General features: G+C 38.8%; 1 long non-coding RNA gene across 1 annotated transcript in view; it reads left to right on the top strand.

Annotated features, from left to right (window-relative positions):
• Positions 1 to 21,361, top strand: part of LOC144331591 (uncharacterized) — a 30,997-nt gene extending 9,636 nt beyond the window's left edge. The window contains exon 2 of the long non-coding RNA XR_013398865.1: positions 19,958 to 21,361. This is a non-coding gene — a long non-coding RNA (uncharacterized LOC144331591). The remainder of the gene's footprint in view (positions 1 to 19,957) is intronic.
• The last annotated feature ends 2,134 nt before the right edge of the window (positions 21,362 to 23,495 follow it).

The following is a 23,495-nucleotide window of genomic DNA, read 5'->3' as shown; positions in this document are numbered from 1 at the left end:
GGATCACGAGGTCAGGAGATCGAGACCATCCTGGTTAACACGGTGAAACCCCGTCTCTACTAAAAAATACAAAAAATTAGCCGGGCGCGGTGGTGGGCACCTGTAGTCCCAGCTACTCGGGAGGCTGAGGCAGGAGAATGGCGTGAACCCGGGAGGCGGAGCTTGCAGTGAGCTGAGATCCGGCCACTGCACTCCAGCCCGGGCGACAGAGCGAGACTCTGTCTCAAAAAAAAAAAAAAAAAAAAAAGAAATAGAGATATAAACCGCCTGATAAATAATTCAAAATAATAGCTGTATAGCAAACTTCAATAAAATACAGAGAAATAATTCATTGAAATCAAGAAAACAATAAATGACCAAAACAAGAAATTTAACAGAGATTGAAATTATGAAAAAGTAACCAAATTCTGTAGCTGAAAAATATAATGCATTAAATTCTAAAATGCAATAGAGAGCATTGACAGCAGAATTGATAAACAGAAGAAAGAACTTGCAAACTCAAAGACAATTATTTGAAAATATGCAGCAAGAAGAGAAAAAGGAAAAAAGAATAAAAAGGAATGATGAAAGCTTATGGGATTTATGGAACAGTATCAAAAAAGCAAATGTTCAAGTTATAGGAGTTAAAAGGAGAAGAAAGAGAGAAATCTGTAAGTTTATTTAAAGAAATAATCACAGAAAATAAATTAAATCTGAGAAAGAAATATGCAGGTACAGGAAGGTCACAGGAATCTGATTAGACTCAAGCCAAACAAGACTGCAAGACAAAATCAAACTGTCAAAAATCAAAAATAAAAAGAGGACACTGAAAACAGCAAGAGGAAAGAAGCAAATCATCTATAAAGGAATTCTTAAAAGGCTATCATGATTTTTGCACGTTAGTTTTGTATCCTGAGACTTTGCTGAAGTTGCTTATCAGCTTAAGGAGATTTTGGGCTGAGATGATGGGGTTTTCTAAATATACAAGCATGTCATCTGCAAACAGGGACAATTTGACTTCTTCTTTTCCTAACTGAATACCGTTTATTTCTTTCTCTTGCCTGATTGCCCTAGCCAGAACTTCCAACACTATGTTGAATAGGAGTGGTGAGAGAGGGCATCCTTGTCTTGTGCCAGTTTCAAAAGGGAATGCTTCCAGTTTTTGCCCATTCAGTATGATATTGGCTGTGGGTTTGTCATAAATAGGTCTTATGATTTTGAGATATGTTCCATCAATACCGAATTTATTGAGAGTTTTTAGCATGAAGGGCTGTTGAATTTTGTCAAAGGCCTTTTCTGCATCTATTGAGATAATCATGTTTTTTTTGTCTTTGGTTCTGTTTATATGCTGGATTACATTTATTGATTTGTGTATGTTGAACCAGCCTTGCGTCCCAGGGATGAAGCCCACTTGATCATGGTGGACAAGCTTTTTGATGTGCTGCTGGATTGGGTTTGCCAGTATTTTATTGAGGATTTTTGCATCGATGTTCATCAGGGATATTGGTCTAAAATTCTCTTTTTTGTTGTGTCTCTGTCAGGCTTTGGTATCAGGATGATGTTGGCCTCATAAAATGAGTTAGGGAGGATTCCCTCTTTTTCTATTGACTGGAATAGTTTCAGAAGGAATGGTACCAGCTCCTCCTTGTACCTCTGGTAGAATTCAGCTGTGAATCCATCTGGTCCTGGACTTTTTTTGGTTGGTAGGCTAATATTGCCTCAATTTCAGAGCCTGCTATTGGTCTATTCAGGGATTCAACTTCTTCCTGGTTTAGCCTTGGGGGAGTGTAAGTGTCCAGGAAATTATCCATTTCTTCTAGATTTTCTAGTTTATTTGCATAGAGGTGTTTATAGTATTCTCTGATGGTAGTTTGTATTTCTGTGGGGTTGGTGGTGATATCCCCTTTATCATTTTTTATTGCATCTATTTGGTTCTTCTCTCTTTTCTTCTTTATTAGTCTTGCTAGCAGTCTATCAACTTTGTTGATCTTTTCAAAAAACCAGCTCCTAGATTGATTGATTTTTTTGGAGGGTTTTTTGTGTCTCTATCTCCTTCAGTTCTGCTCCGATCTTAGTTATTTCTTGCCTTCTGCTAGCTTTTGAATGTGTTTGCTCTTGCTTCTCTAGTTCTTTTAATTGTGATGTTAGAGTGTCAATTTTAGATCTTTCCAGCTTTCTCTTGTGGACATTTAGTGCTATAAATTTCCCTCTACACACTGCTTTAAATGTGTCCCAGAGATTCTGATATATTGTATCTTTGTTCTCATTGGTTTCAAAGAACATCTTTATTTCTGCCTTCATTTCGTTATGTACCCAGTAGTCATTCAGGAGCAGGTTGTTCAGTTTCCATGTAGTTGAGCGGTTTTGATTGAGTTTCTTAGTCCTGAGTTCTAGTTTGATTGCACTGTGATCTGAGAGACAGTTTGTTATAATTTCTGTTCTTGTACATTTGCTGAGGAGTGCTTCACTTCCAATTATGTGGTCAATTTTGGAATAAGTGTGATGTGGTGCTGAGAAGAATGTATATTCTGTTGATTTGGGGTGGAGAGTTCTGTAGATGTCTATTAGGTCCGCTTGGTGCAGAGATGAGTTCAATTCCTGGATATCCTTGTTAACTTTCTGTCTCATTGATCTGTCTAATATTGACAGTGGGGTGTTGAAGTCTCCCATTATTATTATATGGGAGTCTAAGTCTCTTTGTAAGCAAAAATCACAAGCATTCTTATACACCAGTAACAGACAAACAGAGAGCCAAATCATGAATGAACTTCCATTCACAATTGCTTCAAAGAGAATAAAATACCTAGAAATCCAACTTACAAGGGATGTAAAGGACCTCTTCAAGGAGAACTACAAACCACTGCTCAGTGAAATAAAAGAGGACACAAACAAATGGAAGAACATGACATGCTCATGGATAGGAAGAATCAATATCGTGAAAATGGCCACACTGCCCAAGGTAATTTATAGATTCAGTGCCATCCCCATCAAGCTACCAATGAGTTTCTTCACAGAACTGGAAAAAACTGCTTTAAAGTTCATATGGAACCAAAAAAGGGCCCACATTGCCAAGACAATCCTAAGCCAAAAGAACAAAGCTAGAGGCATCATGCTACCTGACTTCAAACTATACTACAAGGCTACAGTAACCAAAACAGCACGTTACTGGTACCAAAACAGAGATATAGACCAATGGAGCAGAACAGAGTCCTCAGAAATAATACCACACATCTACAGCCATCTGATCTTTGACAAACCTGACAAAAACAAGAAATGGGGAAAAGATTCCCTATTTAATAAATGGTGCTGGGAAAATTGGCTAGCCATAAGTAGAAAGCTGAAACTGGATCCTTTCCTTACTCCTTATACGAAAATTAATTCAAGATGGATTAAAGACTCAAATGTTAGACCTAATACCATAAAAACCCTAGAAGAAAACCTAGGTAATAGCATTCAGGACATAGGCATGGGCAAGGACTTCACGTCTAAAACACCAAAAGCAATGGCAACAAAAGCCAAAATTGACAAATGGGATCTAATTAAACTCAAGAGCTTCTGCACAGCCAAAGAAACTACCATCAGAGTGAACAGGCAACCTACAGAATGGGAGAATATTTTTGCAATCTACTCATCTGACAAAGGGCTAATATCCAGAATCTACAAAGAACTCAAACAAATTTACAAGAAAAAAACAGACAACCCCATCAAAAAGTGGGCAAGGGATATGAACAGACACTTCTCAAAAGAAGACATTCATATAGCCAACAGACACATGAAAAAATGCTTGTCATCACTGGCCATCTCTGATTTGCATCAGAGAAATGCAAATCAAAACCACAATGAGATACCATCTCACACCAGTTAGAATGCAATCATTAAAAAGTCAGGAAACAACAGGTACTGGAGAGGATGTGGAGAAACAGGAACACTTTTACACTGTTGATGGGATTGTAAACTAGTTCAACCATTATGGAAAACAGTATGGTGATTCCTCAAGGATCTAAAACTAGAAGTACCATACAACCCAGCCATCCCATTACTGGGTATATACCCAAAGGATTATAAATCATGCTGCTATAAAGACACATGCACACATATGTTCATTGCACCACTATTCACAATAGCAAAGACTTGGAATCAACCCAAATGTCCATCAGTGACAGACTGGATTGAGAAAATGTGGCACATATACACCATGGAATATTATGCAGACATAAAAAAGGATGAGTTTGTGTCCTTTGTAGGGACATGGATGCAGCTGGAAACCATCATTCTCAGCAAACTATCGCAAGAACAGAAAACCAAACATCGCATGTTCTCACTCATAGGTGGGAATTGAACAATGAGATCACTTGGACTCGGGAAGGGGAACATCACACACCAGGGCCTATTGTGGGGAGGGGGGAGGGGGGAGGGATGGCATTGGGAGTTATACCTGATGTAAATGACGAGTTGATGGGTGCTGACGAGTTGATGGGTGCAGCACACCAACATGGCACAGGTATACATATGTAACAAACCTGCACGTTATGCACATGTACCCTGGAACTTAAAGTATAATAATAAATAGTAAAATAAAATAAAATAAAAAAATAAAAAAAAATTAAAGGCTATCAGTGGATACCTCAGGAGAAACCCTGCAGGCCAAGAAATATTGGGATAATATATTAAAAGTGCTGAAGGGAAAAAAAAAAAAAAACCCACTATCAACCAACAATACTATACCCAGCAAAGCAAAGCTGTCCTTCAGAAATAAAAGAATGGTGAAAACTTTTCCAGATTAACAAAAGCTGAGTGAGTTCATTCCACATGATCTGTCTTACAAGAAATGCTAAAGGGAATTCTTCACACAGAGCAAAAAGGATGCTAATTATTAATGGTAACGCAACATATGAAAGAATAAAGCTCACTGGTAAAATTAAGTACACAGTCAAGTTCAGAACACTATAACACTGTAATGGTGGTATGTAAATCACTTATATCTTTAGTGTGAAGGTTAAAAAACAAGTATTAAAAATACTAATAGCAACAATAATTTTTAAGGGATATACAGTGTAAACTATGTGAATTGTGACCTCAAAAACAGAATATGTGAGTGGGTAAAGTAAAAGTGTAGTTATTTTATGTAGTTAATATTAACTTCTTATTTGCTTAAAATTGCCTTTTATGGCTATAAGATGTTTTATGTAAGCCTCATGGTAGCCACAAAGCAAAAAATTATATTATAGTAGATATGTAAAAGATGAAAAGGAATCAAAGCATACCATTGGAGAAAATAATCTAATCACAAAAGAAGACATCAAGGGAGAAAAAAGAAACAAAGGATCTACAAAACAACCAGAAAACAATTAACAAAATGGAAGTAGTAAGTTTTTACCTATCATTAATTAAATGTAAATAGAGTAAATTATCCAATCGAAAGACATAGAGTGGCTGAATGGATAAGAAAAGAAGACCAAATATACACAGCCTACAAGAAACTCACTTCACTTGTAAGGACACATATGAATTGAAAGTAAAAGGATGGAAAAAAATATTCCATGCAAATGAAAACCAAAAGAGAGTGAGGGTAGCTATACTTATAGCAGATAAAATAGACTTTAAGTCAAAAGCTGTAAAAGGAGACAATGGAAGTCAATATACAATAATAAAGGGGTCATCAAACATATAACAATTGTAAATATATATGTTCCCACATTGGAGCACCTAAATATATAAGGCAAATATATTAATAAATCTGAAGAGAGAGATGGATTGCAATACAGTAATAGCAGGGGACTTAAATACCCTACTTTCAACAATGGATAGATCATCCAGACAGAAAATCAATAAGGAAACATTGAACTTGAACTACACTTTAGACCAAATGGACCTAATAAACATTTATAGAATATTCCATACAATAGCAGCAGAACACACATTCTTCTCAAGTGCATTGCAATATTCTCCAGGATAGATCATATGTTTGGCTATAAAACATGCCTTAGCAAATTTAAGAGGATAGAAGCATATCAAGTAGCTTTTCCAATGACAATGGTATGAAACTAGAAATCAATAAGAGAAGAAATTTCAGAAAATTCACAAATATGTGGAAATTAAGCAACATGCTTCTAAACAACCAATGGGTCAAAGAGCAAATTAAAATAGAAATTGAAAAATATCTTGAGACAAATGAAAATGGACATGCAGTATACCAAAATTTATAGATGGCAATAAATGCCTACATCAAAAAAGAAGATATACATCACCTAATGTTACACTGCAAGGAACTCCAAAAAAAAAAAAAAAAAAGGATTAAACCAATCCCAAAATTAGTAAAAGGAAGGAAATGGTCAGATCAGAAATAAATGAAATAGAGACTAGAAAACAATAGAAAAGATAAACTAAACTAAGAGCTGTTTTTTTGCAAAGAGAAAAGAAACTAACAAACCATTAGCTAGACTAGCTAAGATAAAAAGACTCAAATAAATAGAATTAGGAATAAAAGAGGAGACATTATAATTGATATTATACCATAGAAATACACAGTATCGTAAGAGACTGCTATGTGCAGTTATATACCTGAAAATTGTATAACCTATAAAAATTGATAATTATTAGACATATAACCTATTAAGACTAAATCTTGAGGAAATAGAAAATCTGAACAGAATAATGAGTAAGGAGATTGAATCAGTAACAAAAAGTCTTCCATCAAAGAAAAGCCCAAAACCTGATGGCTTCATTGCTGAATTTTACTTAACATTTAAAGAACTAGTAACAATTCTTCTCAAACTCTTCCAAAAAATTAAATAGAAGAGTACTATGGTCTGAATGTTGGCTTCCCTGCAAAATTCATATATTTAAATATAATCCCCAATGTGATAGTATTAAGAGGTAGGGTCTTTGGGGATGTGGTTAAGTCATGAGGGCTCTGCCCTTGTGAATGGAAGTAGTGCCCTTGTGAAAGAGATGGAGGGATCATGTTTGCCCCTTCTGCCATGTGAGAATGCAATGAAAGGCACTATCTTTAAAGCAGAGCAAGTTCTTACCAGACATCAAATGTACTGACATCTTGATTTTGGACTTCCTAGCATCCAGAACTATAAGCAATGCATTTCTGTTGTTTATTAATCACCTAGTCTAAGGTATTTTGCTATAGGAACCTGAACAGACTATGACAGAGGGACAACTTCTAGAGTCATTTTACAAGGCCAGCAATACCCTGATACCAAAGTCAGACAAAGGCACCATGAGAAAAAAAGTTACAAGCCAATATCCCTGCTGAGCATAGATATAAATATTTTCAACAAAATACTGGCAAATGGAATTCAGCAGCACATTAAAAGGATCATTAATCACTTGGGAGGCCAAAGCAGGTGGATCACCTGAGGTCAGGAGTTCAAGACCAGACTGGCCAACATGTTAAAACCCCATCTCTACTAAAAATACAAAAAAGTAGCTGGGCGTGGTGGCCCACGCCTGTACTCCCAGCTACTTGGGAGGCTGAGGCAGAAGAATCGCTTGAACTTGGGAGGCCAGACACGGTGGCTCATGCCTGTAATCCCAGCACTTTGGGAGGCCAATACGGGTGGATCACGAGGTCAGGAGATCAAGACCATCCTGGCTAACACTGAAACCCCGTCTCTACTAAAAATACAAAAAATTAGCTGGGCGTGTTGGTGGGTGCCTGTAGTCGCAGCTACTCGGGAGGCTGAGGCAGGAGAATGGCGTGAACCCGGAAGGCAGAGCTTGCATGAGCTGAGATTGCACCACTGCACTCCAGCCTGGGCAACAGAGTGAGACTCCATCTCAAAAAAAAAGAAAGAAAGAAAGAAAGAAAACCTGGGAGAGGGAGGTTGCAGTGAGCCAAGATTGCACCACTGTACTCTAGCCTGGGTGACAGAGCAAGACTCCATCTCAGATAAATAAATAAATAAATAAATAAATAAATAAATAAATAAATGGATCATTTACCATGATCAAGTGGGATTTATCCCTGGGATGCAGGAAGGGTTCAACATATATGAATCAATAACAGATGAAGGACAAAAGCCATAATGATCATCTCAATAGATGCAGAAAAGGCATTTGACAAAATTCAGTATCCCTTTATGATAAAAATCATTCAACAAATTAGAAATAGAAGGAATGTACCTCAATACAATAAAGATCATATACAATAAGCCCGTAGATAACATATTCAATGGTGAGAAGTTGAAAGCTTTTTCTCTAAGACCAGGACTAATACAGGGATGCCCACTCTCACCACTTTTATTCAATATGGTACTAGAAGTCCTAGCCAGAGCAATTAGGCAAGAAAAAGAATAAAATGTATCCAAATTGGGAAAAAATAAGTTAAATTGCCTCTGTTTACAGGTGATATGATCTTATATAAAGAAAACATTAAAGACTACCAAAAACTGTTAGAACTAGTAAACAAATTTAGTAAAGTTGCAGGAGGCAAAATCAGCATATGATCAGCAGGTTTCTACACACTAATAACAAACTATTCAAAAAAAGAAATCAAGAAAACAATCCCATTTACAATAGCTAGAAAAAATAAAATACGTTGGAATAAACTTAACTAAGGAGGTGAAATATCTGTACACTGAAAATTATAAAACATTGATGAAAGAAACAGAAGAAAACACAAATAAATGAAAAGATGTCCTGTGTTCATAGATTGGAAGAATTAATATTATTAATTCTGTACTGCCTGCTAGAGTTTGAATGTTTGTCTCCTCTAAATCTCATGTTGACATTTGATCCCCAAAGATGGAGGTGGGGCCTAATGGGAGGTGTTTGGGTCATGAGGGTAGATTCCTCAGGAATAGATTAATGCCCTCCCTATGGGGATATAAGATCATGTTATAGGCAAACGGTGAGTGCATTCTCACTCTGTTAGTTCCCATGAGAGCTAATTGTGAAAAAGAGGCTGTCGCCTCCTGCCTCTCTTTCTTGCTTCTTCTCTTGCCATGTGATCTCTGCATACACTGGCTCCTCTTCACCTTCAACCATGAATGAAAGCATCCTGATGCCCTCTTCAGAAGCAGATGTTATCACTATGCTTCTTGTACAGCCTGCAGAACTATAAGCCAAATAAACCTCTTTTCTTCATAAATTACCAGCCTCAGGTATTCCTTTATAGCAACACAAATGGACTAAGACACTACCCAAGGCAATCCACAGATTCAATGCAATCTCTATCAAAATTTTAATGACATTTTTCACAGAAATAGGAAAAAAACCTAAAATGTATATGGAAACATAAAAGACCCCAAGACCCCAAATAGCCAAACCAATTGTAAGCAAAAAGAACAAAGCCAGAGCCATCACACTAGTTGCCTTGAAAATTTACTACAAAACTAGAAGAATCAAAATTTACACAAAACTAGAAGAATCAAAAGTGTATTGTACTGGTATAAAAACAGACACATAGACCAATGAAATGGAAGAGAGAGCTCAAAAATAAATCCATGCATTTATAGTCAATTGATTTTTGATAAAGTTGCCAAGAACACAAAATGGAGAAAGAATACCTCCTTCAATAAATGGTGCTAGGGAAACTGGATATCCACATGCAGAAGAATAAAATTAGATCCTCCTCTCACACCATATATTTATACAAAATTAACTCAAAATGAATTAAAATCTTAAATGTAACACTTGAAACTGTAAAATCAGTAGACAAAAATCTCCAAGACATTGGTTTGGGCAAAGATTATTTTGATATGACCCCAAAAGCAAAAGCAACAAAAGTGAAAGTAGACAGATGGAATTACATCAAACTAAAAAACTTCTACATAGCAAAGGAAACAATCAACAGAGTGAAGAGACAACATGTAGAATGACAGGATATATTTGCAAGCCGTACATCCAATAAGAGGTTAATATACAAAATATATAAGGAACTCAAACAATTCAATAGTAGGAAAACAAATAACCCAAATAAAAAATGGGCAAGGGACCTAAATAGACATTTTTCAAAAGAAGACATATAGATATCCACTAGTATATGAAAAAATGCTCAATAACACTAATCAGGTGGGGCGTGGTGGCTCATGCCTATAATCCCAAGACTTTGGGAGTCTGAGGTGGGTGGATCACAAGGTCCGGAGCTCGAGACCAGCCTGGCCAATACGGTGAAACCCCATCTCTACTAAAAATATAAAAATTAGCTGGACGTGGTGGTGGGCGCCTGTAGTCCCAGCTACTGGGGAGACTGAAGCAGAAGAATCGCTTGAGCCCAGGAGTCAGAGGTTGCAGTGAGCCAAGATCACACCACTGCACTCCAGCCTGGGTGACAGACTGAGACTCCATCTCAAAAAAACAAAACAAAATAAAACAAAAACAAAAACAATAAAAACCACTAGTCACCAGGGAAACACAAATCAAAGCCACAATAAGATATTATATCACACTTGTTAGAATGACTACTATCAAAAAAGATGAAAGATAAGTGTTGAGGATGTGAAGAAAAGAAAACCCTTGTACACTTGGTGGGCGTGTAAATTGGTATAGCCATTACAGAAAGCAGTATGAGGTTTCCTCAAAAAATTAAAAATTGGACTACAGTACCATATGATCCCACAATCCCCCTCCTGGGTCTATATCCAAAAGAAATAAAATCTGTATGTTGAAGAGGCACCTACAATGCCATGTTCACTGCGGCATTATTCACAATGTTCAAGATACAGAACCAACCTAAGTGTCCATCAGGGGATGACTGGATAAAGAAAATGTGTTATACATACATAATGGAATACTATTCAGCCTAGAAAATAAAAACAATCCTCTCATTTATGACAACATGGATGAACTTGGAGGACATTATGTTAAGTGAAATAAGTCAGGCACAGAATGACAAATACCACATAATCTCATATGTGGAGTGTTTAAAAACTCAAACTTAGGCAGTGGCTAAGTGGCACATGCCTGTAGTCCAGCTAATCCAGAGGCTGAGGCAGGATGATTGCTTAAGTCCAGGAGTTCTGCGCTGTAGTCTGCTATGCCAATAGGGTGTCTACACTAAGTTTATCATTTAGGTGACGTTTTTGAAAGCAGGGGACCGCTAGGTTGTCTAAGGAGGGGTGAACCAGCCCAGGTCAGAAATGGAGCAGGTCAAATATCCTGTGCTTATCAGTGGTAGGATGGTGCCTGTGAATAGCCACTGCGCTCCAGCCTGGGCAACATAGTGAGGCCCCATCTCTTTAAAAAATCTCTCATAGAAATAAGGAGTAAAGTGATACTTACCAGAGGCTGAGGGATGGGAGGATTGGGGAGATATTAGTCAAAGGACACAAAATTTCAGGTAGATAGGAGGAATAAGTTCAGAAGATACATTGTTCACCTTGTTGACTATAGTTAATGATGATATATTATATAATTGAAAATTGTTGAGAATAGATTTTAAATATTCTCACCACAAGAAATAAGTATCTTAGATGATAGATATTTAGGTGATGGTTAATTAGGTTGATTCAGCCATTTCACAATGTATACACATATTAAAATATCATGTTGTCATTGTGGAAAACAGTATGGCGATTCCTCAAGGATCTAGAACTAGAAATACCATATGACCCAGCCATCCCATTACTGGGTATATACCCAAAGGATTATAAATCATGCTGCTATAAAGACACATGCACACATATGTTTACTGCGGCACTATTCACAATAGCAAAGACTTGGAATCAACCCAAATGTCCATCAGTGACAGACTGGATTAAGAAAATGTGGCACATATACACCATGGAATACTATGCAGACATAAAAAGGGATGAGTTTGTGTCCTTTGTAGGGACATGGATACAGCTGGAAACCATCATTCTCAGCAAACTATCACAAGAACAGAAAACCAAACACCGCATGTTCACACTCATAGGTGGGAATTGAACAATGAGATCACTTGGACTCGGGAAGGGGAACATCACACACCAGGGCCTATTATGGGGAGGGGAAGAGGGGAGGGATGGCATTGGGAGTTATACCTGATGTCAATGACAAGTTGATGGGTGCTGACGAGTTGATGGGTGCAGCACACCAACATGGCACAAGTATACATATGTAACAAACCTGCACGTTGTGCACATGTACCCTAGAACTTAAAGTATTAAAAAAAAAAAACAAACTATTGGACATGGCAAAAACAACAACAACAACAAAACATCATGTTGTATACCACAAACACATACAATTTTTACTGGTCAATTAAAGTAAAGAAATAAATAATTACGAGTATTAAATACTTAGTTTTACTGATCTCAAGTACTGAAAATATGTCAATACAAAATATACCGAAATACCAAAATATACTGAAATTATACTCCCGTATTTAAATGACACTTCAGTTTGGTATTGGAGGTCCTTTCAATCAGCCTCCCATCTACATCCACTATTTCCATCCCAGAGGTAGATGTTTTTATCTGTGTGTCCTTTTCCAAATAGACCTTGGATCTGGCTACCTCAATTCCTTTGATCAAGACCCTTTTCCTATTTCTATCTGTAATGTTTATATGAAACAAACACAACTAGTAGAATGGAATCTTAAAGCAAATTCGTTTCTGACTATCTTTTTAAATCCTCACTGAGAAGCTGTTCTCCTTGACCCTAGAAAAAACAGAGGTTGCCCCTCAGAGATATTAAAGGTACTCAGCCATTTTTAAAGTCACAAAACATGCTGGAAATCAGGAATTAAAATGGCAGTCATAGGTAAGAATGATAATTTTAACCTTGAAATTTCTCCTCCTCTCCTCCAGTTTGTACTGGCCACAGGCTAGAAGTCTGAAATTTGAAAGTGGGGTAGGGGATAATCTCACGATTCTTCTCCTTTTACCATCTTTCTAAAGCTGATTCTGATCACTCTAGGATCTGGAGCTTAGGAAGGGAGATCAAAGAAGGAATACTAACAAAGTTCTTAGTTGACTGGTGCTGTGCAGGTGATCAAGTTGGTGCTGTCTGGCCTTTGCAGATGTTTAAAGCTGATTGCTCTTTTAACGGATTTTCATGGGTTGCTCTGAGACTCTTCCTTTTCCCCACTTTTCTGCAGCCTTAGGTATTCAGCAGCAGTTCATCTCCAGCTTTCCTTTATTGAGGCTCCTCACTCCTGCAGGAGGCCATTATAAACAGGGGCTAAGCAACACCACACAACTCCCTTTCCCTCTTGGGCCACATCTGGTCCATAGGAAACATGTTTGTCCAGGAAAACTCTGGGAGTGCAGCCACTTCCCCACAACTCAGCACTCTGGATTTAGATTTCTCAAGTATGAACCAGTCAGAAGTCCCCTGTGTCCCTCAAACTTTAGAAGTCACATATTAAGCTCCACAGATGGTTCCATAAAAGTTCTGTCCTTTGGTTTGATTTAAGGAGTAGATATCCCTCCTTTCCACCCCCACCCTCTTTCTCCCCCTTTCCCTCCCCTCCCCTCCCCTCCCCTCCCCTCCCCTCCCCTCTCCTCTCCTCTCCTCTCCTCTCCTCTCCTCTTTCTCTTCTCCTCTTTTTCCCCCATAATGAGAAGGATAGAATTCTTGGAACCCAATACTTCTCTCCAAAGAAATCCTTCTCAAAAATCTTCCTGATCTCCAATTCAGCATCCCTTTACGCCATCAGTGTGGATAACCATTTAAGAGTTACCAACCCAGGGCCAGGCATGGTGGCTCATGCCTGTAATCCCAGCACTTTGGGAGGCCAGGGCGGGCAGATCATGAGGTCAAGTGATCGAGACTATGCTGGCCAACATGGTGAAACCCTGTCTGTACTAAAAATACAAAAATTAGCCGGGCATGGTGGCACGCACCTGTGGTCTCAGCTACTTGGGAGGCTGAGGCAGGAGAATCGCTTGAACCCAGGAGGCGGAGGTTGTATTGAGCTGAGATCACACCACTACTCCAGGATGGTGACAGAGAGAGACTGCATCTCAAAGAAAAAAGTAATAAAAAAAGAGTTACCAACCCCCCACCCCTTTTTACCACCTACTTTGAAAGTGTTTGCATTTTGGTCCAACACATAGCTCTGTAATGTGCCTTAGCTGAAGCTTTCATTTTAGCATCTTGTAATATCCCTAAAGCTCACTTTCATACAGCTATCTTTTTAAAAAATCTTCCCCATCATGCTCAGGTAGTAATTTTTACTTCTTTGAACTATTAGGTGTGGATCATTATGCCGTTCACATAGTACTTATTTTTTTCCTTGTTTTGTAGTTATTTAAGTCTACTTATTTTTATAAAAAATGTATAAGTTCCTCAAAGGTAGAGACTATGCCTTTTTTATTTTTATATCACAAAAGACTTACACACAGTTTATATGTACTATTTATTATATTTATAAATGGATTGTTCAATATTACTGATTGTAAAAGTCTTGGAAAATAATCTCTTCAATTCAACGTATATTTATTGAATATGTGCTGAATTTCAAGCACTGTGTCCAGTTGAGGATACAGACATAGACAAGACATAATCCTGCTTCTGAAGAGCTTACTATTATCAGAGGAGGCTGGCATATATGAAAAATTGCATGTGTCCACAATAAAAGTGTGATCTAAAAGTTGTGCACAGGAGGGAACAGTTAGTTCTAACCATGAGGCTCAGGGACGTCTTCATGAAGTTGGATATGTCTGAATTGTTTTGTATTTTAAATGAGCTAAAATTTGTGTACCATAAAATTCACCCTTTTGAAGATTACAATTCACTGATTTTTAGTATGTTCACAAAATCACGCAATCATTACCACTATCTAATTCCAGAACACATTTATTACCCCAAGCCCATTTGTAGTCACTCTTCATTCTTCCCTTCCCTGAACCCCTAGCAACCAGTAACCTACTTTCTGTCACTATGGATTCCCTAATTCTAGGCATTTCATATAAATGGAATCATCCAATATGTGGCATTTTGTGTCTGACTTCTTGCACTTGGCATAATGTGTAATGTTTTTAAGCTTTGCGTTGTAGCATGAATTGGTACTTCATTTTTATGACTGAATAATATTCCACATTATAATATACATTTTATTTATCCATTTATCTGTTGATAGGCATTGTGAATAATGTGCTATGCGAATAATGGTATTCACATAGCACATTATTCTATGCTATTCACATAGTATTATGTAATGCTATGTGAATAAAGGCTATTGTGAATAATGCTGCTATGAACATCCGTGTACAAGTCTTTTATGAGCAAGTGTTTAGTTCTCTTGGGTATATACCTAGGAGTAGAATTGGCAGGTCATATGGTACTGAATTGATTTTTGAGGGATCCATAGTTTGCTAGTAACTAGGCTAATAAGGGAAAATGGCAGCCTAGATCATTATTACATCAAGACACTCAGACTCTCAGTCCAAGTATTTCTAAGTTCAGAAGCCCTCTCTACCTTTCTGTCAGATAATGTTATTTTAGTACCTTGTGGTGTTAAATCCATGAAATCACTCTACCTCTTGGGTAGGAAATAATGGCTTTTTCCTTAATGAAATACTCTTTCTGCAGCTATGGCTCATTCAAGGTGAGATGTGGTGATTTTAAGGATCCAATCCACTGTTACTCATCTAACCCCACAGTCACTGCTTCATCGAGAAGCCCAGAGCTTTTGGCAGGATAAACCAATGGGACATTTGCCTTGGAAAGACTAGTTCTCCCTGAGTCCTAGAAACAGCTGTGTTATAATTATGTGCTCAGGATCCCTTAAATTACCTGGAAATCAATCCATATCCCTCCTTCAGCTGCAGAGCTTAGTTTATTAAACTGTTTTTCAAATAATTACAAGCGTCATACTTTGATGTGATGATTTTTTAACTAACATTATATTGTTTGCCATAGGGGAAGATTTTTTTTCCCCAAAGGAGGAAGTGGGTAGAATTGGTGGAAAAAACAAACTAAAATAAACTAATGCCTAATTTCTCAAGCCCCTTCCAGAGGCTAATTTATATAGGAGTGCTAAATGGGCCCACTCTCCTGCAATCCCAAAATAGGACAGCCTATATCTGCTCATAGGTATTCTTTTCCTAGGCAATGTTAGTGTATATGCGTGTTCATTTTTGAGACCCAGCTCATTTTCGAGGCCACCTTCCCTGAGAAATGCCTTCCCTGGTTCCATAGGCAGAGTGACAGACTTCCATTTACTACACTCCAATCCTTAAGTGCTGTCTTGGTTTCTTTTAGGTTGGTATTATAGAATGCCACATACTGGTTAATTTATAAAGACGAGGAATTTATTTATCACAATTGTGTAGGCTGGGAAGTCCAGTATCAAGACAGTGGCATCTGGGAAGAGCCTTAGTGCTGCATCGTCCCCTGGTGGAAGACTGAAGGGCAAGAAAGCACACAAGAGAGAGCAGGAGGGGAAGGTTCCTTTATATCAGGAACCTACGCCTAATGGCATTAATCTGTCAGAGCAAAGCACTCATGACTTAATCACCTCTTAAAGATCTCACCTTTCAACATAGGTCAACTGGGGATTAAGTTTGCAACACGTGAACTTTGAGAGATACATTCAAACCATGGCAGGTGATCATCTCTAAAAAACCTTCTGTGTTTGATTGCATTTGTCTGTTTGTGTTCACCATTCTTTTCATCAGTGCTTTGCTCATAGTAAGCACTAAATAAGTGTTCAGTTTAATTATTCTGAAGTGATGACCCTATACTGGTAGAGTGTTAGTCTGCCAGCACAGCATGCCAGTTCCAGCTTCATGAAAGAGGGAACTCACTACCCATGGAAGCACAATGCTTTGCTAGGTTTATACTCATACTCTGAGTTTGTACAATGTGGGTCAGACACAGAATTCGCAATTTTGTGTTCTCATGACTCTATCCATCTAACAAAATTTGTTGGGCACTTACCATGTTCTGGGTGGGATTCAGAGGTGAATAGGACAAAGTACAAATGTGCCAGACTGCTGTATAATTATTACATTTACTTCCTCCAATAACAAAGAAAAGTGTGTTAGTCAGGATTTTTCTGGTTGCAAGAGATAAAAAGACAACTTAATGACATAAAACAAAAGAAAATCAAATATATTGGCTCATGTATCCAAAATATACAGATGTAGACTTCAGGTGCTGCTGGATCCCAGAACTGGATGATCCTATCTTAATGCTATCTCTCTCTCCATCTCTTGGCTCTGTTTTTCCTGTGTCTTCTTTATTCTCTGGTGGGCTTTCCCTTCATAGTCATTAGTGGCTGCCAGGACCTCTACAATTACCTTCTATCTTGTTGGCAGCCCTTGTCAAAAGAGAAAGATTCTTTCTAGCTGCTCCAGCAAAAGTTTTGGGATTACCTCTGTTGAACTTCCTCAGATCTCAAGCCCATTCCTGAACCTTTGGGCTGTGCCCAAAGGGAGGAAATATACTAGTTATACTATACTATATTATAGTATATATAAATATACTAGTTGACTAGACCTGGATCATATGCCCTCTTTATTTTTTTAAAAATTTATTTATAGATTTTTTGAGACGGACTCGCGCTCTGTCACCAGGCTGGAGTGCAGTGGCGCGATCTCGGCTCACTGCAACCTCTGCCTCCCGGGTTCAAGTGATTCTTCTGCCACAGCCTCCTGAGTAGCTGGGATTATAGGTGCGCACCACTACGCCTGGCTAATTTTTGTATTTTTAGTAGAGACAGGGTTTCACCATGTTGGTCAGGCTGGTCTCGAACTTCTGACCTCATGATCCACGTGCCTTGGCCTCCCAACGTACTGGGATTACAGGCGTGAGCCACCACGCCTGGCAGCCCTCTTTAATTTCTAGAGAGTGGACTCAGCCAATTAAACCTTATGGGCTAAGGGTGAAGAAAGAGTAGTTCTCTAGGGTAATTTGGCATCCTATTATGTGAAAGGAAAATGGATACTGGATAGACAGAGACCATTACAGTAGTTATAATAAACTCCACTTTAGAGATAAGGAAATTATGGCTTGGGAAGTTGGCGTATGTTACTCAAATTCTCATCGCTAATATGTATTAGAGAGAGGACTAGGACTCCTGACTGTCTGACTTCAAATTCTGGGTACTATGCCATGTAGCCCATGCTTTCAAAGAGCTTATACCCCAATGGCCTTACAGCCTTGCCAGTCAGTGGGAATCACTTTTTTTTTTTTAAAGAAATTGTAAAATATATGTAACATGAAATTTACTATTTTAACCACTTTTGAGAGTAAAGTTTAGTGACATTAAATACTTCCACAATATTGTGCAACTAGCGCTACCATCCATCTCCAGAAATTTCCATCATATCAAACAAGAACCACTGATTCCCTCCCCCAGACCCTGGCAACCACCTTTCTGTGTTCTGTCTTTATGAGTTTGACTACTCTAGGTATCTCATATAAGTGCACTCATACAATATTTGTCCTTTTGTGTTTGGATTACTTAATGTAGCAGAATGTCTCCAGGTTTCATCCATGCTGTAGCATGTATCAGAATTTATTTCCCTTTTAAGGCAGAACAATATTCTACTATATGTACATATCACATTTTATTGACAGACATTTGGGTTTTTTTCCTATCTTTCGGCTATTGTAAGTAATGTTGCTATGAACGCGAGTGTACAAATGTCTGTTTGAGTTCTTGCTTTCCATTCTTTTGGGTACATACCCAGAAGTGGGATTGCTGGATCATGTGGTAATTCTATGTTTAACTCTTTAAGGAGCAACCATAATGTTTTCCATAGTAGCTACACCATTTCACATTCCCACCAGCAATACACAAGGGTTCCAATTATTCCACAGCCTTGACAACACTTGTTATTTTCTGTTTTTGTTTTTCTTAAATAACAGCGATCCTAATGGGTATAATGTGGTATCTCATTGGCTTCGATTTGCAATTTTCCTAATGATTAGTGATGCTGAGAATCTTTTCATGTGATTTTTGACAATTTGTATATCTTTTTTGGAGAAATGTCTATTTAAGTCCCTTGCCCAGTGTTGAATTGGATTGTCTGTTTTGTTTTTGAGTTGCAGGAGCTCTTTATATAGTCCAGGTATCTCATCAAGTATTTAATATATGATTTGCAAATATTTCTGCCATTCTGTGAGTTGCCTTTTCACTCTGTTAAAGTAGTGTCCTTTGAGACACAAGTTTTAAATTTTGAAGTCCAACTTTTTTTCTTCTGTTGCCTGTGCTTTTGGTGTTATATCCAGGAATTACTTTTGAAAAGCAAAAAGGAAGTTTAAAAGGATAGCACATTGTCATTAGTCATAGAACATGTATGCATAAATGTATTGGTCATTTTCCAATTTAAGCCAGTTGAAGTTTAGTTTAGAAAAGAGAGTGAGCTACCTGAAGGAGCGTTTGGGGTAGGATGCTACAATGAGCGAAGAGACTTTTACCAATATTAGAGCTATAACTGTCTGACAGGGAAAAGGAGAAGAGTTGTAGGAGCAGAAGAGTGATGTATTGAGAAGAAGCAGCACAAATGTTACCTATTTCACAATTTTAACTACTCTGATGAAACGGTCTTACTGAAGTGTGGTGAAAGCAAATGTCATTAAAAATCTGTACAGTACTTTTAAAAAAAAAATCCTTCAGACTCCTTGGTTCAGTACTGTGAATTAGGGAAGCATGCCATACGTGAAAGCATTATAAAGGTGCTGCATAAGATTGTATTATTATTGCTAATGTGTTTTTTCAACAAATAAGCATATGAAATTGGAGCACAAGAATACAGACCTAGGAGGGAGGTAACAGACATAGAAAGGCCCCACTCAGCTCTCCTTCTCCTTTCCAGGAAAGACTTACAGCTGTGGGGAGTACAATGTGCAGATATCCTCTAGCTGTAGCTTTCTCAGATTTGGTCTCATCACAGAAAACACCTCACCTCAGGTCATGACCTTTGGGTGCATTTGGTGTCTAAGTGAGGTGAGAATATAAAAACCAGGTCATTTTGAACCAATGTAGAACACCCTTGTTGGTAGTGTTTGTTCTAAAGCTCTCTTGAGTCTGTACTGCAGTTTAACTTCTTCCACTGCTTAATCCACTCTCGGCTTCTTCCTTTCACAGGTGTTGATCCTGAATAAACATCTTACAGCCAAACTTCAACTCAATATCTGCCTCCAAAGAACCCAACCTGTGACAAGTGATTTTAGAGATTACCTAACCCAAACTCTTTTTGAAATAATAAAGTTTATTTTTTCCAAATTCAAAATTATTATTCTTCTAGAATGAGGTGAATATTCAAGTAGAAAGAAAAACATCGCTCACACTGTTTGGAGACCACTTGCCATAATTGTAAGTAACTGTTTTAACCTTTGGGTGTATCATAATATACTTATCCCTTGAACAATTAATACTTTTTCTAGTATTTTTTTTTAGTTTTTCACTAGTTTAAGTAATGCTACAATAAATATCTTTGGCAATAAAGGTTTTCATGTATTCTGAATTATTTTCTTAGGATAGATTGCCAGGTGTAGAATTACTGGTTTACAGAGTAAGATTTTTGTTGTTGTTGAGACAGGGTCTCACTCTGACACCCAGGCTGGAGTGCAGTAACATGATCATAGCTCACTGCAGCCTCATATTCCTGGGCTTAAGCAATCCTCCCACCTGAGCCTCCCAAGTAGCTGGGACTACAGGCACATGCCGTCATGCCTGGCTGTTTTTCTTTTTTCTTTTTTTTTTGTAGAGGCAGAGTCTTGCTATGTGGCCCAGACTAGTCTCAAACTCCTGGGCTCAAGCCATTCTCCTGCCTCAGCCTCCCAAAGTGTTGGGATTACAGGCATGAGTAACTGTGCCCACCCAGGTATGCCATTTTCAGTGCTCTTGATGCATAATTTTCCAAAGGGTTGAATCAGTTTTTACTATCAACAGAGTACAACAGGGCATCAGGAGACCCATTTCAATGCAGTTTTTTCTATCATTATATAGAAGAGATAATTATTGGTTAAATATTAATTTGTGACAGTGTTGAGTCTTTTGCTTCTTAGGTGAGATTAATTCCCTTTGGTTCATATGTGTAGAAAACCTGAAACTGTAAAGTGTAAAGCTCTTCTCATCAGCTCACCAGTATTCCTTACTCTCTGGCATGGAATGCCAACCCCCAAAGGATGCTTTTATGAAGAAAAAAGGACGCAAGTGGTGATGGTAAAAGACACAGAGATTCCTCCCTGGAGAGCAGTAGAGATCAGGAGGCAGTGGTCTCGACGAAAACCAGCAGGAGTGAATAGGGACCCATGTACTAGGTGGATCCATGTATTTCCAACATGGTGCGATGTGTATGTGGTAGCAGTGGACCCAAACACCACAGAAAACTTGAGGCAGCCACACAATGGTGTTATTTCAGTCTATAACAATGTTCCATAACCACCTTATTTTTTGCTTAATATATCATGCATTTTCCATGTTATTAAATATGTATATGTGATTTAAATCATTTATATTATGTTAAATAAAGTATATAGATTCTGAGATAAGTACTAATATTTTCATTTTAAAGATGGGCAAACTGATATGCAGAAAGTTTTAAAAACGTCTACCAGTCCCACAGCTAGTAAGTGAGGGGCTCATACTGAAATCCAGTCGGGTCTGACTCCAAAAGCCAGGATTTTCTCACTACGCTGTGTTCATCCTCAGGGCATAAAAAAACCAGGCCTAGCACATACCCTCTTCTTTTAATATCTGGCAGAAGGCCTGGGGAGCAAGGTGTCTGTATGAGAAAGCAGAGTGGTCGAAATAAGGCTCCAACCACCATCTTCCTGAAATTGTTCTATTATTTTGCAGTTAACAAGCTGATGGCAATTTAAATGCAGTTCAGGTACTTAAATACTAGACACTGGGAACACAAAGATAAACAGGGATGCCAGTTTAAACAGCTGTATCTGCTTCAACACATTTCAGAAGCAGGAGCAACAGGAAGACCAAATTAAGGCCTGGCACCTTGTGTGCTAGAGGCAGATTCCTAGAGTGAGCCCGTGGAGCTCATGCCCCACTGCTGGTTCTGCTGTGTGCACTGCTTCTGCCACAGAAATGTAGCCTAATTTGAATGGCACAGTCTGTTAGACTCCTCTTGATACCAAAGGAAGCCTTCTCTCTGTCTTTTAGTGATGAAGACAGCAGTTGCCCCACTTTTCTCTTCTTTCCTTTTCCCCCCCACCCCATTGGCATCATTTGCTAAGGCCCTCTAAATACCCAATTCAGGCAGAACGTTAGAATTTGCCTCTCAGAGAAGGTGCCTCTGACTCCCTCTAGAGGGCACTTGCTGCCAGTTCTGGGCTAAGTGCCACTGCTGGGAGGATTCTGTGATCAGCCGGCTGTCAGATTCACAGAAAGCTCCTGGCGCTTGTTGGTTGGTTTGTTCTAGAGAAACAGTTGGAGAGTGTTTCCTTGGGCAGCTGGGAGAGGTGGAGGGACTCCCTGCCCACGTCACTCTCCTCAACACCCCTCCACCCCTCCCCTCCCTGACTGGGCCTTCACTCAGCAGGCCCTTCCAGAGGGTGGAGGCCAAAGGGTGTCACCCGCCTTCTTGAGCAGTAACCCTGCACGATGCTGCCTGGAGCCTGTGGTGTTTGGAGGAGTAGATTTAACCACAGAGGGCTTGTGGGAACTCCTAGTTCAGAACACAGAGGAGGAGAGAACAGAACACCGAGATGCAAAGATTTATGAGGGAGAAAGACTCACGTAAGAAAAGGAAATTAGAAACCAAGCAAGCAGAATATTCCAAAGACAGCCACATACCACGCATAATAATGACTCTCTTTGGCTCAGATCGGTCTGCTTAATAATTAATATGGCAACTCTCCCTGTCTCTGCAAACAGGTGGGTGTAGAGGGCTTGGCAAATATTTCCTTATTGCTCCCTTTACTTTCTTTGAGAGGAAGGTTGGGTGGTCCAGAGGATTTCCCAGATGGAGCAACAGGCTCCCCATGCCTTCCATTAGCATAGGGTAACAGAGTGAGACAAGGGCAGTTCTGGGACTGGCAGGCAGAGTTCCTTAGTGCCATGTGGACAGTGGCAAGATCCCTCAGGCACCTCAGGAGAGTGGGATCAAGGCCGAGAGGGTAGGCGAATGTCAGTAGATGAATGGACTTTGAAATGGAGGCAGCCCTTGGTGTGTGCCAGGTTCCTTTGGAAAATGATGCTACAGAGATCCCATCTCTGGTTGGGTCTCGTCCAGCTGCTTTGTGGAGGGAAGGATGAACATGGCGTGCTCTCCTTTGTGCCAGTGCCACCACCCTAGTCAGGTCTGTTCCTTTCCATCCCTGGGCTTGTTTCTAGTCTTTCTTGGCTTCACCCTCTCCTCTTCGGTCTAGACTGTGCATACTGCTGCCAGAAATATCTTCCCGAAACACTGCTTCTCGCATGTCCCTCCCCAGATAGAAAACCTATGGAGGAAGTCACGAACAAGTCGTATCAATCCTGTAGATATGCTTTGTTTCAACTATGTGATGTTTTAAGAAATATTTTGAATTTGTTTTCAATATGGGAAAAAGGAAAATCTTAGATAAAAATCTGAATTTCTAGCTTTTGGTGGGGGGACAACTAGGTCATCTGGCAATTCTATACCTGAATTTCCACCTTGCAGTTGACTGGAGTGAAGTAGCAA

The sequence above is a fragment of the Macaca mulatta genome, chromosome 1, assembly GCF_049350105.2.
Source record: "Macaca mulatta isolate MMU2019108-1 chromosome 1, T2T-MMU8v2.0, whole genome shotgun sequence".
Classification (NCBI taxonomy): Eukaryota; Metazoa; Chordata; class Mammalia; order Primates; family Cercopithecidae; genus Macaca; species Macaca mulatta.
The sequence above is the reverse complement of the archived record's forward strand: the minus strand, read 5'-3'. Positions and strand labels throughout refer to the sequence as shown.